This window comes from Balaenoptera musculus, chromosome 15, assembly GCF_009873245.2.
Source record: "Balaenoptera musculus isolate JJ_BM4_2016_0621 chromosome 15, mBalMus1.pri.v3, whole genome shotgun sequence".
Classification (NCBI taxonomy): domain Eukaryota; kingdom Metazoa; phylum Chordata; class Mammalia; order Artiodactyla; family Balaenopteridae; genus Balaenoptera; species Balaenoptera musculus.
Genome location: NC_045799.1, coordinates 36,465,854 through 36,479,139, shown reverse-complemented (window position 1 = coordinate 36,479,139; position 13,286 = coordinate 36,465,854).

Sequence of the window (13,286 nt, the reverse complement as noted above, 5' to 3'; positions counted from 1 at the left end):
TCTGCCCGAGAGACAAGAGATGCGCGCTGCGGCGGTGCGCCCAGCGGCCCGCACGCGGAGTTCGCGGCAACCTCAGCAGGGGAAGACGTCGGCGCCAGGCACCCGGGTTGGACTTCACCTTACGTTCGCGAAGCTGCTCCCGGTGTGCAGGTGAGAGAGGAACCTTGCAGATGTGTGGTCCAAGCCGGCTCCAAAGCCGGGTAAGAAGGATCAATTCCGAGGGTGCTGGAGTTGGGCGAGTTCGGGCCTCGGCTGCTGGACAGAAGCTCCGGGCTCTTTTGTGTTCTGGTGTCGAGGGGAATTAGGACTAGAAAGGGAGGAAGTAAGTTCCTGGCAGAGAGTGTTCTCTGGCTCCCCGCGACTTTCTTTGGAGCTTCCAAGGCCGGGAAGCGTTGGCAAACCCCACGCTGGGGCGGGGAGGTTGGGCTGTGAGACCCCGGCGCTCTGCCGGCCTCGCGCCTCTCGGGTCCCTCCCCGCCCGGAGGAAAGCCGGCGGTGGGGGGGGGGGGTTTGAGCCGGGGGGGCGGTGTTACACAGAGGAGGGGGAAGAGGCCAGGTTGCAGAGGCTTCGCGTCTCTTCTTTTCTCTTCTTTTTTCTTTTCCTTTCTAACCCTCCAGGGTGGCATCCGCATTGGAGGGAAATGCCCCCGATGGGCCCCAGAGGTCCAGCTTCCAGGGCAGAAGTCGGGAGGACGCTGCGCCGCAGGGCCAGGGGCGCTCGGGCATCCTCGCAGCGCGCGGTCCTTGGACCACTCTGAGACGTGGGCAAGGTTTTGAGACTCTGCCGAGAGGAGATCGAGGCTGAGGTGGCCGAAGAGGCTCAGAGGGCGCGCACTCAGGGGGAAACGGCTCTGCCTGAGGGGCTGGCGGCCTGGGAACCGGGCGGGTCCGGGCCCGGGGACAGGACGGTGGGAGGGTGGACTGACCCACTGGGGCCTTCTGCTAGGGTCCCTGGTCGCTAAGTGAGGCTCCTGACCTGGTGGAGAAGTGGGACCGAAACGCTCTCCTCCTCCCACGCACGAGTCTTCTGCCCCCTCGGGGCGTCCCGGGCTGCTGGAGGCCCAGGCCTGTGAGGTTAGGGTGAGAGATTTTTTGTTTGTTTGTTTTTGTTTTCCAATCTGGGGCTGGGAGCGGGAGCGGAGGTTATTCTGTACTCTAGGTCGCAAATGAGAGAAAACGTCCAGGGACAAACCAGGGGCCGCCTCTCTGCGGAAAGCCCCAGTTTCCGAGACTGATCCCGCGACCCCGGGGATGCGGTGCCACGCAGCTGGCAGAACGCGGAGCCGGGGACCTGCGGCTCTGCTCTTCTCCGGTGACAAGACCAGATACGGACTCTGGGAGGCCCCACCCCTGAGAAACACTGTGGGGACCCTCCCGATATTCCCTTTGAAATAAAAATAACATTAAATCCAAGATTCAAAGAACACTAAATCTCGCATTCTAACACTAAAAAAACCCCACTAACGCTCGGGATTTTTCTCCATGACGGCTCCATGGTTACTTTTTAGCTCAAAAGCAAATTTGTGGGTGCAGGCCTCTGCTGCCCCAGGTCTGTCTGCCAGAGGTGTCCCCGGCCCAGCCGCCCCGGTGGCACCTGCACGAGCGGTCTAGGCCCAAATCTATCTCACTGCCGCGCCCCCATCCCCGCCCCCGGATGTTCTTTGTGTTTCTAATTCTCCCCCCACACCCCCTTTTTTTTTTTTGCTTGTCAGCAAAACAGCAGGGCCTGTAGAGGTGGTAGCCCCCGCCTCGTCCAGTCTCCGGAGTCACAACCCAAGTCACACGGGCGTTCGAGCTTAGGGCGCTGAAGCCACCGCGAGCAGCGCACCCCAACCCCTGTCACCCGGAGGTCAGGAGCCTGGGTACCGCCGCCGCTACGCGCTTCATCGCCGGTGACTTTGTGGGGAGGCGCACAGATGGGGAACGCCTCGGGCCGGCACTCAGGGCCAGCTGATGGATCATCTCATTTCCTGACTTGATGGGCCGGAACCTGGGCTGGCCGGGCTGGCCGGGGGGAGCGGGGGGGGGGGGCGTAGGGACCCAGCCAGACGCACGGGCGCATAGGCGTGTGTGTGTGTGTGTGTGTGTGTGTATGTGTGTGTGTATGTGTGATACATATCTTAGAGAAAGACCCCCAATACCCTCCCTCCCCCAACGCGAAGTTATCCCTCCTCCGGTTTTCTGTTCTGGACACAAGCGCCTTGGCCCCGGTCTCCGAGGACCGCGGGGCTGTGAGTGCAGTGGCGGTTGTCAGAGCTCCAGGTGTCCCCTCGCACCGTGCTGGCAGCATCCTTTTCCGCGGGAAGCTGAGGAGAGCAGGACTTGGCCTTCAGTCCAGTCCCCGGAAAGGGCTGTGGGTGGGGGAACAGGTCATGAAAGCCGCAGTGTGGAGGGGGTGGGGAAGCCTCCATTCTGGGTCCATCTAAGGTCCGCCTCTCTGGGAAACTTGGAGGGAGACAGGGGACTGGCCTTGAGAGTCAGGCAGCGGTGAGGAATGCTGTAGAAAGGTGGGTGGGAAAATGCACATTGGAACGCTCGCTTCCGGGGCGGTTGGACACCCCAGCGAGTACAACAAAGCCGTGTGTGCCCCTGGGGTGGGCAAGGTTGCTGGTCCCTGTCCCAGCACCTCGCCCTCAACTCAGGAAGGAGCTGGGAGGAGGAGAGAAACCCAGGAGGGAGCCAGAGGCTGAGCTCAGATGAGAGGACAGCTGAACCAAAGAAGGGTCAGACACTGGGGTTCCTGTTTCTAGGCCATAAGTGTGGGGTTTTCTTTTTCAGCTTCCGGGAATCCAGAATCTTCCTCCAGGTCTCTGGGAACTTGAACTCTGACTCTACTTGGAAGCATTCATCCTAGGCTGGGCCTTGGAGAGGCCTGAGAGGATCAGGCCTGGGATCTCAAGGAGTCCCCAGCCGGGTGTGCACCTGGGCAAAGTAGCCCACCCACTACCCGACTGCCTTCTGGGAAAGTGGCCACTCTCTAGGGAGCCAGGAAAGCATCACAAGGGTCAGGGCATCTAGACAGTGCACTGCCCAGAGACTGAAGTGTGGTCCATGGACCAGTAACGTCACCCTCACCTGGCTACTGCAGAATCTCAGGCCCCACCCAGGCCTCCTGCATCAGAAGCTCCATTGAAAAAGGGGGTCTAGGGGGCTTAACGAACATCTAAGCTGGAGAAGCCTAATTTATAGAACCTCAGTTTAGCCACTGCCCAGTTCTTCCACCTTTTGTCTCCCAGCCTCATCTCCATCACCTGTCAAATGGGAGTTGTTTCTGAGGTCCTGGGGTACTCTTAAGCACCCCTGGAGCCACTTCAGACCAGTGAAATTAGAATCTCTAGTTGGGGGAGTCCAGGCAGGAATATGGTTTTAAGCGTCCTCAGATGATTTTAACAGCAGCCAGGAATAACTAGCATAGAAGTACCCACTTTACAGATTAGCTGAGATAGGTCTGGGCTCTATGCAAGACAGTTAAGGCCCCTGGGCTCTGTAGCCCGATTCATTCTGGCTCCAGCAAGTGTGGCCTTGAGGCAGCTAATTAATCTCTCTGTGCCTCAATTTCCTTACCTGGAAAATGGAGTTAATAATGCCTTCCACAAAGGGTGTGGGGCAGATTTAGAATCAAATGTTTAGGATCAAAGTCAATAAATGTTCACTTATAGGCCAAGTCCCTCAATCTTGTTTTAACCCAGAATGGCAGAAAACTTATCTCACTCCTTTTCCTGCCTGCCACAAGCAGTCCTCTTGTAGAGCTTGTTTTTGCTTAAATATTCATGTTTATTTTGCAACATTTTCAACGTGAAAACCAATACTTTTAATTGCTTAGCAATTTAGTAAACCTGACCCTATGCAAAGATAGGTCCATTCCTAAGCCATTAGTTCTAGAAACACTAGTGAAGTGTGCTTCTAGTTCCATGTCTCGCCAAGGCAGCCACAGAATTAAGATACCTGGAGGGCTTGTTAAGACACAGAGGAAGGGTCCTGCCCAGAGATGCTGCTTCTGTAGGTTTGGGAAGGGGCAGAGTAATTGCATATATGACAAGTCCCCCAGTAGTGTGGATGCTTCTGGTCAAAGGGAACCTCTTTGAGAACCACAGTAATGGTCTGCTCAGAGCATCACAGAAATCTCAACAGCAGCACTGTCCAATAGAAATGAAAAGCAAATCACAATTGTAATTTTAAATATTCTGGTAGCCACATTTTATTTACTTATTTTTATGTATATATTTTTATTGAAATATATCTGACATATAACATGGTGCACATTTAAGGAGTAGAGCATGTTGATTTGATAATTTATTTATTGTAATGTGATTGCTATTGTAGTGATAGCATCTCTATCACATCACACAATTATCATTTCTTTCTTTCTTTTTTTTTTTTCTTTTTGGTGGAGATAGTTAAGATCTAGTCTCTTCGCAAGTTTGATGATTATAATACAATATTGTTGTCTATATTCACTACATATTCCATTAGATCAACGAGACATTTACCTAACAGTTGCAAGTTTGTACCCTTAAACGATATCTTTCCTATTCCTCCAGCCTCTGGTAACACCATTTTACTCTCTGTTTTAATGAGTTTGGTAGCACATTCTTAAAAAGTAAGAAGAAATGGGTAAAATTAATGTTAATAATAAATTTTATTTAACCTAATATATTCAGCATATTAATATTTCAACATTTAATCAGTAACAAAAAGTGATTAGCTATTGAACATTTTGTATTAAATCTTTGAAATCTGGTCATTTTAACCTGGGATAGCCACATTTCAACTGCTTAAGAGCCACAAATGTCTGGTGGCTTCCGTAGTACATGGTGCAGGTCTAGAGAATTCTTTCAACTGGAAAGTAGAAGACATGAATTTCATTGTTCCCTTGGAAATGGCCCAGAGATGCACAAAAGCCAGAATGTCCAAATAGTTTTGTCTTTGTATGGTGTTTCTTTGTGTGTAGATGGGACACAGGGGTTTTAAGGAGAAGGAAGAAGGGATACTAGGGTAGGAGTCATTTGGGAGCTGTGAGGTATGGGGCCATCACCCTAACTGGTGTGATGATCAATCCGGTTCATGCTTTGAAAGAAAGTTTAGTGGACATGTCTTGCTTTGCTCCACCCACCCCCAGCACCCACTTCTACTTCCTGTAACTATACCCGGTTTTCCTTGGAGGAAACCCTATGTCCAGTTCTTTGACCATAGAACTCTTGCAATATTGAATCTGCTGTTGATCCTTGATTTAGGGATCAATATCTGACCTTATGAGGCAGGATGAGGTGTTTCCTAGGTCTTGCAGGAAAGGTATTCTTGCTCTTCACTGGACTTGGCTAAGAGGATGTAAGGTCTGGAGCTACTAGAAGGTGAAAACTTCAACTTCCACCATGAGGAAACAGACTTTCTGGTAACATGGAGAAGATCAGAACTGAGAGAGAGGGAAGCCAGAACCACAGGGCTTGGGTCGCTGACTCAGGTACACTTAAAGGCAGCTGTGAATCAGCCTGAATCCCTTACCTCTTAAAAGATGGGAGAGGAGGAGATCCATTTCATGGGTTAGTAGGTATCACAAGTCAGACCAGAGTGGCAATTTGCATTTGTTGGACAGCTTGTTCTAGCATTCAAGCTTTTTGATGCATTATTATTTTTAAACAACATTGGTAGCAGGACACATAACTTTTACAGTAGCAGCCCATTTTTTGGATCTCATTTTTTAAGATTGTCCTGCAACCTATAGTACTTTGACATTGGAGACTTGATAAAAGGTCAGGATCTACAAACAGTATGGTAGATGTACTTCTCACAGCAAATAGTTCAACCCAAGTGCTGCTAAAAGGCTGGTCTTAACTTCCCTCCAAGAGCATGAAATATGAAATAGACCTTGACGGGAGTATGAATGAACACAGATATTGCTCCTTCTTAAGTGGCTATAACAACACATTTCACACTCCTCTGACTATACCTTAATAGCATTATTTTGTGGTTATTTTTCTGTTTTCCCTGCTAGTGGAGGACTCCTTGAGGGCAAGGGTCACATTTTTAAAAATTAATTAATTATTTTATTATTATTTTTTTGGCTGTGTTGCATCTTCGTTGCTGCTCCCGGGCTTTCTCTAGTTGCGGTGAGCTGGGGCTACTCTTCGTTCTGGTGCGCAGGCTTCTCATTGTGGTGGCTTCTTTTGTTGCGGAGCACAGGCTCTAGGCGCGTGGGCTTCAGTAGTTGTGGCATGCGGGCCTCAGTACTTGTGGCTTGTGGGCTCTAGAGCGCAGGCTCAGTAGTTGTGGCGCATGGGCTTAGTTGCTCCACGGCATGTGGGATCTTTCCGGACCAGGGCTCAAACCCATGTCCTCTGCGTTGGCAGGAGGATTCTTATCCACTGTGCTACACAGGGAAGCCCAAGGGTCACATTTAATATGTCTGTATTTTTTTTTTTTTTTTTTTTTTTGGCTGTGTTGGGTCTTCGTTTCTGTGCGAGGGCTTTCTCTAGTTGCGGCGAGCAAGGGCCACTCTTCATCGTGGTGCGCGGGCCTCTCACTATCGCGGCCTCTCTTGTTGCGGAGCACAGGCTCCAGACGCGCAGGCTCAGTAGTTGTGGCTCACGGGCCTATTTGCTCCGCGGCATGTGGGATCTTCCCAGGCCAGGGCTCGAACCCGGGTCTCCTGCATTGACAGGCAGATTCTCAACCACTGTGCCACCAGAGAAGCCCTATGTCTGTATTTTTATATGTCTCCCAAACACCTATCATGAGGTTTGGAACACCACCAATGCAAAGTAAGGTTTCCTTTCCCGAATTTACACCTACTTGTTAAGGCTTTGTTATTTCCAGGAGTCACTATTGCCCACATGTGCATGAAGTTAAAATATTTTGTAATCATCATGTCTACAGGTATCCATACATTACCAATGGTTGAGGTTCGTTATATCAATATAAACAAATGTTTATGGGTATTTATCAGACACTGTTCTAAGCTCTGTTCTAAATAGATTGAGACACCAGGCATTTTCCTGTCCTTAGAACTTTGCCCCTGCTGTTCCTTCTGCCTGGAAGACTTTTCCTACCCCCTCCATATCCCCACCTCCCTCAAGTCTGTCTTCACATGTCATCTTCTCAATGAGATCTTCCCTGGGCATCCTATTTCTAAAGATACCCTCTCTGCCCTCATAGTTACATTCCCCATCCTTTCTCCTTGTTTGATTTTTTTTCCCCCTTTATAACATATCATGTTTTTAACCTTTCTGTATTTCATCAAATCTAAGGTGCCACCTTATTGTAAGACACACCATTATTTTATGTACTACTAAGGAAGGAAAAAATGCTGCCCATTAAGCCATGATATGGCATCAACTAAGACTCATTTTGACTTCAGAATACTAAAAGTGGGAGAAAAAAAAGCCATACCTGGGGCTTCCCTGGTGGCGCAGTGGTTGAGAGTCTGCCTGCCAGTGCAGGGGACGCGGGTTCGAGCCCTGGTCTGGGAAGATCCCACATGCCGCAGAGCGGCTAGGCCCGTGAGCCACAACTACTGAGCCTGCGCGTCTGGAGCCCGTGCTCCGCAACAAGAGAGGCCGCGACAGTGAGAGGCCCGCGCACCGCGATGAAGAGTGGACCCCGCTCGCTGGAACTGGAGAAAGCCCTCGCACAGAAACGAAGACCCAACACACCCAAAAATAAATAAATAAATAAATTTTAAAAAAAAAGCCATACCTGGCTTAGAATGAACACTATAATACTATAAAATGCATTCATTTATGTTATTTATTGTCTGGCCCCTTTCAGTAGAGAAAAAGATTTCAATCTTTTTTTTAAACTTCTAATTCCTCAGGGTCTTGAATACTCCATGAAATATAACAGACATTTAAAATTTTGTTGAATGTGGAGGATAAAATTCATGTCTTCAGGAATGAGACCAGAGATCCAGTAAATAGTTATTAAACAATATAATAAATGCTTAAATAGAAGGTGGTAGGAAATTTTCTTTGCAAGCTGAGAGGGGCGTATGTCCCTTCTCCTGGTGGGAGGCCTCCCAGGGAGATGATGGCCAAGATGGTCTAGAGGGAGTGAGAGGCAGGCACTGTAAGGGGCAATTTTCCAAGCAGAAGGAACAGCATCGAGGCCCAGGGATATGAGTATGAAAAGTTAGGAGAACCGGATATTATGTCTGAAGCTGCGATTCTCAAACTTCAGCATGCATCAGGATCACCTTGGGGAAGGGACAGGGATTCTGATTCAGTAGGTCTGAGCAGCAGCAAGAGAATTGTGTTTCTACTGGGTTCCTAGGTGATCCTGATGCTGCAGGTCCAGGGACCACACTTTAAGACCCGCTGGTCTAGGGAGATGAGGTTGGATGGTTAGAGAGGGGATCAGCATTTCAGCTCGTGTATATTGTGGGCTCAGCCTTGGAGGGATGACGTAAGCTGACACAAGGCTTAGAGGTGATTGGGGGTGAGGAGAGGACAGCAAGGGGCTTTTAATTTCCTGAATATAGCTTTCTAAGATGTGAATGAAATAGAATACAGAAACTTTTATATAGCTACATAAGCCCAGGGGAAAGTAAACACATTTTCTATCTAAGGCTGCTCTCTCTTTCCTTAGAGGAGCCTGGGGTAGACAAAATGTACTAGGTTTGTTCTTTCAGTCTTGTCATGGGAAGAGGCCAAGATGGGGTTAAATGTGATTTTGACAAAGGCCAAGGAGTTTAAAAAAGTAAATGTTCTGAGAACCAAATGTTTATGCCAAACAAAAGTTATGGAACTGTTTTAAAGGCTGATTTAGAATCATGAGGTCACACAGCTGGAAGGAAGAATTTCTCTAGCCAAATTGTCATTCCCATGAGGAAACCGAGGTCTGTAAGAATTAAATGCTGGGGCAAACTCCCATGCTTCCAGCTTTTACATCCCCATCAGTAAAGGTGAGACCAAGGCACTGGGACTGTTACCAAGTCCAAGCTCATACTGCTCACTGCACGACAAGCCAGTAAATCTGAGAGATGAATTGTTGGGGCAAGGAATAGTGACTTTATTCAGAAAGCCAGCAGACCAAGAAGATGGTGGACTAGTGTCCCAAAGAACCATCTTGCCCGGGTTTGGATGCTAGTTTCTTTTATAGCACAAAGGGTGGGGGAGGTGAGGAGGTAAAGTAAAAAACCAAGAAGTTGTTGCAAATACTTCCTGGTTCTGGCCGGCCTCCAGAGGGGATGTGTTAATTTCTTCTCTCCTGCAGCCTCCGCCCATGGCTGAGAGTTCCAGCTTGTCCTACCTGGTGGCCTAGCTAGCCAAGCTCCACAATTACATTAGCCAGTTCTTTTCTATAAATCTCTTAATATATATTGCCTACCAGTTCTGCTTCTCTGGTTAAACCTTAACTCATACATGAGGTTATTCATGATTTCCAAGTTGCCAAATCCAAAGATGAATTCCTAGATTCTTTGACACAGTGATCTTTTCCTCATCTTGGAAGCACTTTGTTCCTTGGCTCTCCTGGTGACTCTAATGGATCACTGGCTACTTCCCAGTTCCCTTTTGTGGTTCCTCCTCACCTGTCCTTACTCCTTTTTTTTTTTAAATCTAGGTAACATTGGTTTATAACATTATATGTTTCATGTGTACAACATTGTATTTCTACAACATCATATTTCTGAATACACTACAGCAGGCTCACCACTAAAAATTTGGTTTCAATCTATCACCATACAGTTGATCCCCTTTACCCATTTTGTCCCCCTCCCCCTTTCTGGTAACCACTACGCTGTTCTCTGTATCTGTGTTTGTTTTTGTGTCAATGGTGTTTTGTATGTTTTCCACATATGAATGAAATCATATGGTATTTGTCTTTCTCTGTCTGACTTATTTCACTTAGCACAATACCCTCAAGGTCCATCCATGCTGTTACGAATGGCAAGATATTATTGTTTTTTAATGGCTGAGTAGTACTGTCTTAACCCTTAAAGTTAGAATGCCCAGTTCTCAAACCTCTTCTCTTCTCTTCCTGAACTTGATTAAATCATTTAGTCTTGTTTCTTTAAATGAACTGCATATGTTGATTATCCAAAATTCTCCCCTCAAATAAATCAACTGCTTAGTATCTCCACTGGGATATATAAAGATATTTCCAACTTAACAAGTCCATGATTGTTAATTTTATGTATCAACTTGGCTAGGCTATGGTGCCCAAATTTTTGGTCAAAACCAGGTTAGATGTTGCTGTGGAGGTGTTTTTAAAATGTGATCAACTTTTAAATCAGTAGACTTTGAGTAAATAGGTTACCCTTCATTAATGTGGGTGATCCTCATCCAATCAGTTGAGGCACTTAAGAGAAAAGACTGAGGTCCTCCAAGAAAGGAAGGAGTCTACCTTCAGACTGCCTTCAGACTTGAGCAGCAAAATCAACTCTTTCTTGGATGTCCCACCTGCCAGCCTGCTCTGCAGAATGCAGACTTGCCAGCGTCCATAATCACATGAGCCAGTTCCTTAAAATAAATCTCTCTCTACACACATTCCATTGGTTCTGTTTCTCTGGATAACCTTGATTAATACAATGTCCAAAACCAAACTTCTCATTTATCCCCTGCCTCCACCTCCCAAAACCCTGCTTCTTTTCAGCCGTTACAGTTAGCAGAAATTCCAGTTGTTCAGACCAAGAGCTTCTAAACCACCACTGACTTCTCCCATCCCCTCATGCCCCACATCTAATTCATCAGAAAATCCTGCCATCCTTCCCTTTAAACCAGATCCATGATCTGACAACTTCTCATCATCCTTATTGCTCTCACCCTGGTTTTTGCTCCTCTTATCTAGTTAAAAAACTTCTAGTTAGTCTTCTGTTTCTTCCTTGGCCCTCTTGTGGCTTTTTCTTCACATGCAGTCAAGAGTGATTCCACAGTGTAGATAAGACCATGTCAGTCACTCCTTCCTCCAGACTCTGCAGTGGTTTCCTCTTTCATTCAGATGAAAAAGCCAAGCCTGTAAGGCTGTCTATGTTGTGGCAACTGTTACATCTTCTACAATCCCTTACCCCCTTCACTCTGCTCACATTCTGGACATGCTGCTGCCTCAGGCCCTTTGCTCTAGCTGATCCCTTTGCTGGGAGCTAATTAAGGATTACATTTGGCTGTGAAGAATGGAAAACCCAAAATAACAGTGACTTAAACAAGATAGCAGTACATTTTTCTCAAAGAAAAGTCCAGGAGCCATTGCTCCAGGGTTGGTAGGCTGTTCCATGGTCTCAGAGATTCAGACTTCTCCAACCTGGAAAGGCCTTCATTCTCAATGACCCCTCATAGTCCAACCAGTAAGGAGCAAAAGACACAGGAAGAAAATTGGTCAAGGTCAAAGGAGAGACAACTGTTGTCTTTTAAGAAGATGCACTAAAACTTCCCCTGGGCTCCTGACATTCTGTTGCCAAGGATGTAATCACGTGGTCCTACCTTGCTGCAAAGGAACCTGGGAAATGCAATATTTATTCTGGGAAGTCATGCACCTTGCTCAAATTCATAAGTTCTATTTCTGAAGAAGATGGGCAGAAGGATATTAGAAAGAATGACAGCAGTCTCTATCTCAGCATCTATTACAAAGACAAAGATGTCCAGTGTGGCTTGGGCAGACTGAAAAAAGTGCAGAGTGGTTGTCTGGAGAGATAGGAAGGTGTGGAAGATTATTTCAAAGATGGTTGCCCCAAATTCCTCCCATTGTTGAACATTTATATCCCTCTGATCAAGAGGCAGGTCTATCTTCTTCTCCCTTGAGTCTGGGCTACCCTTGTGACTTGCTTTGATCAGTAGAATGTGGTGAAAGTGATGTTGTGTGTTTTGGCTTAGGCTTTAAAAATACTGGCAACTTCCTCTGATGTACTCTGGAGATTCAGCTTCCAGGAAAAGAAGCTTAAACTTGACCGCTAAATGCTGAGAGACCATGGGGAGAGGGAGAGGCCCAGGTAGCCATCCTGGCTGAGGCACCAGACATGTGAGTAAAGCATATTAGACATTTCAGCCTCAGTTGGGTTCCCAACCAAACGCAGCCATACAAGTGACCTCAGCCAATACCAAATGGAGCAGAACTGGCCAGCTGTTCTGCTGAACATCATGAGGAATAATACACTGTTGTTGCTTCAAGCATTGTTTTAGGATGGTTTGTTATGCAACCATAGATAAATTAACTAGCAGGGGCCAGATCATGGGAAGGTATATAGGCTCAGGAAAGAAATATGGCTTTTATTTTTAATGCAGAGGGAAGAATTAGAGGATTTTAAGCAGATGAGTTACACCATCTGATTTACACTTCAAGAGGCTCACTCTGCTAATGTGTGGAGAAAGGGCTGTAGGGGCTCAAGAGTGAATGGAAATGAAACCAGGAGGCTGTAACAGTTGTCAAAGTGAGGGGTGATGGAGGCTACAACCAGGATGGTTTTCCCAGTAGTGTTGAGAAGTAGTTCCATTCCAGAAATAGCTTGCAGAAAGAGCCAATAATACTTATTGATTAGACCAAGTGGATGAGAAAAATAGATAATCAAAAATTATTCTTAGAATTTTAACCTGAGCCTGAGAAGGTGGAGATATCATTAGTAACTGAAAAGTGGGTTAAAAAAAACAGCAACAGGAATTCTGTTTTGAATGAGCTAACTTTGAAATGCCTATTATATACCCAATGGCAGGTTTATGTGGGGATCAATGAGGAGGAACTGCCAGACATATAAACTTGTGAGTCTGATTACTAGGGATCATTTTTGCTACTTCGAGGGAGGGCTGTGTTGCTTTGCCCCGCCCTCTTGTGCAAGGTCCACCTTCTCATACAAATGCAAAATATTAGTGAACCCAAATAGTAGTCTTTCACACTGAAAAGTAAATTTAGAAAAGCACACCGTCTTTGAGACAGTCTCATGGCTTCCTTGGCACCTGGCATGCACATGCCGCGGACCTGGGGTGATTAATGGATGAGACTGTTCGTGACCCACTTATGGGCTGTTGCTTCCATTATAAACCCTTTGAAATCTGGAAGGCTGGCTGGATTCCATTCCAACTGGACACACTGTCATCTTTTGTATTTATTTTTAAATCATAAGATGAAACAAAACAAAACAAAAAATACCCCTCACGACACACCCACTCATATCTCTAGAGATTTGTTGCTACTAAAATATAGTGCATATGATAGCATCTGTGTACCTGTCATGTTTTTTGTCCTATTTGTTAAAACATTCGAGATTAGATCCAGTGCTGATTAGTTCTCACCGGTTTTGGTGATCAACATTGATCATTTAAGAATAACATATTGCAGGCTATTCATGACTTTCATCGTTATTATTG